General features: G+C 36.8%; 1 pseudogene; it reads right to left on the minus strand.

Annotated features, from left to right (window-relative positions):
- Positions 1–969: 969 nt before the first annotated feature.
- Positions 970–1891, minus strand: LOC102491896 (60S ribosomal protein L5 pseudogene; annotated as a pseudogene).
- Between the last annotated feature and the right edge of the window lie 652 nt (positions 1892–2543).

Genomic DNA, 2543 nt, shown 5'->3' on the forward strand with positions numbered 1-2543 from the left:
CATGATCAGAAAGGACTCATAACCTTTTGTATTCTAGGAAATGGCTTAGCAGAAAAATATATTATAAGTAATAGCAGATGACTTCCTTGATCACCTATGACAAGAAGAGGCACATATCCTCCCAATTGCCATTTACAGCACCATAAATGATTAGCTGAACTGTTTCTCCCCACTAATATATTTATTCAAAATACCTACTAACTTGACTTGACTGAACTTTAATCAGTCTTCGCTTGTCCCTTGACACACCTGAAGTTTGGCCCATCATCAGCCTTTGCCAGCATCAGAGTGGGACAGCCTCTCCCCAGAACAGGCTGACCATAAGGAAAACCATTGCCTAATTAACCTTCTGATCACATAAAATTCCCTGTAGCCTTGTTAACTCCTCTCCTCAAAAGAAGATCCCTCACATGTGACCTTTGAAAGACCTGAAGCTTGTAAATTCTTTCTTCCTGTTACAGAATTCCCCTTCTCCCTTATGAAATAGTCTTTTTTAATAAAGTGTACCCTTACCTAATTCTGGATTTGTTTTTTATTTCTCAATAGTTACATACTTTACTCAATACCATCCCCTCAGTGATCACAACTATAAGCATCTACTGAAAAGCAGAAAATTTGATCAACATTGCAATATTCTGTGTCCCATCATTTTGTCAAACTATAATATTTCTTCTTAAAACACTCTATCTGGAAAAAGATTGGTTCTTTTGTCAGTTTCCTCTGTAAAGAAACAACCTAAAATTAAGGACTTGGCTTGGCTCACATAAGCACAGCAGAAAAGTTTTCGATAATAGCAAAATTGTTGCTGGTAAAAGGACTACATGCTACCATATTTAAAAGAAAAAAAAAGAGAGAGAGAGAGAAAAGCATTCTGGAATCCAGGTGAGAAATGCATACTTGGTTATATGCTTATTGTTCAACATTTTTTTTCTATGTGATCAATTTTTTTTTTGCTTTGCTGTAATTTATTATCTTTTATCTTGAATAAAGTCATAGAAAATTGTTTGGTTTAGCTCTCAGCAGCTTGCTCCTGAGCTCTGAGGAAACTTGCCTTCTTCTGGGATACCCAATCTTTCTTCTGGGCAAGAGACATCTTGGGATGATTCCACCTCTTCTTTTGAACTTCTTTCTTGGGTTTCTTTTCATAGACTGGTTCTCTCATATAGCAGTGTGAGCTTTCTTATAATCTCCTCCATCATGTCTGGAGTTACAGTGCTCTGTATGTACTGAAAGAATGGTTTCTTGTAGGCATCTTCATCTTCCATTAGGTAACGCATGTAGTCTGCAACGTTCTGGCCCAAGATGTGCTTCCGATGGATTTCTGCATTAAATTCCTTGCTTTCAGAATCATAACCAAGGAATTGTATGGTACTGTGAGAGATAGATAAGCCTCCATCCACCGCTCCCTTCAGGGCCCAAAAAACTGTATTGCCAGTGGTGGTTCTGGCAAGGTCTGCATCCAAATAGCAGGTGAAGGCACCAGGTTGACCACTGATGCTTTCTACATTGTACTCATCTCCGGTCACTTCCACTTGACCTTCATAGATCTTGTCCATGCCTATTGAGAATCCTGTGGGCCAGCAGCAGGCCAGTATAATATGCTGCAGCATAATTTGTCAGGCCGACCTTCTCACCATGTTTTTGTAGTTCATGTGCGTAAGCTGTGCAGACTATCATATCCCCTTCTATACGGGCATAAGCAATCTGACAATGATATCTCTGTTAGTACATGAACTATCATCCTATATTTGTGTGTGTTGTACTTATTTTTATCCTGGATCACCAAGCACTTCTGAGCATAGTAATCAGTTTTACCCTCTTGTCGTCTTCTAAATTTCACTTGGTTTCTCCTAAAGTAGGCCTTATTCTTGACAACTTTAATAAATCCCATCCTGCGGAACAGAGACCCGTGGCTGCTGCTGCAGCTGACCTGCAGGCCCACAAGCACTACAGGGGGGAAAAAGGGCCATAGCATCTGCACAGGCTCAGTATCAAAAATTATTACATTCCTGCATTAAGATTATTAATTATCTCTTGAAGAGCTATTCCTATGAAGAAATAGACTATCTTAACTAAATTATTGTGATCACAAAAGAAATGTAAGACACTCTAAAGTTATATGTGATTCAATGCAATATAAACAAGATTATGATAATAATAAATAATATTTTAAAAAGAGAGAAAAAATATTGTGATCACTGGAATGGATCCAATTCTTGCACTCTAGTAATTCACATTTGGAAAAAAATATCAGATGTTTAGAACCATTGATTATTTATTGTTATCGTGTTCATCAAATTTATAAAATATATGTTTTACTATTCTCAAAATACTTCTCAATGATTTCTCCATAATCAGTGTTTAAATTATTAGACTAGGATTATAGAAATTAACCCTTTAGGGAAAAATGATAGTTTTCCATTTTTATTTTTATCGTTAAGGTGTATTGCTGGGTGGCAGAAATCCAGACAGAAAAATAAACTGTGGTTACAACCAATAAAGAAATAAAAACCATTGTAGAGTTAAGGTAAATTTCAAGTTGT

This window comes from Tupaia chinensis, unplaced genomic scaffold, assembly GCF_000334495.1.
Source record: "Tupaia chinensis unplaced genomic scaffold, TupChi_1.0 Scaffold000005_2, whole genome shotgun sequence".
Taxonomy (NCBI): Eukaryota; Metazoa; Chordata; class Mammalia; order Scandentia; family Tupaiidae; genus Tupaia; species Tupaia belangeri.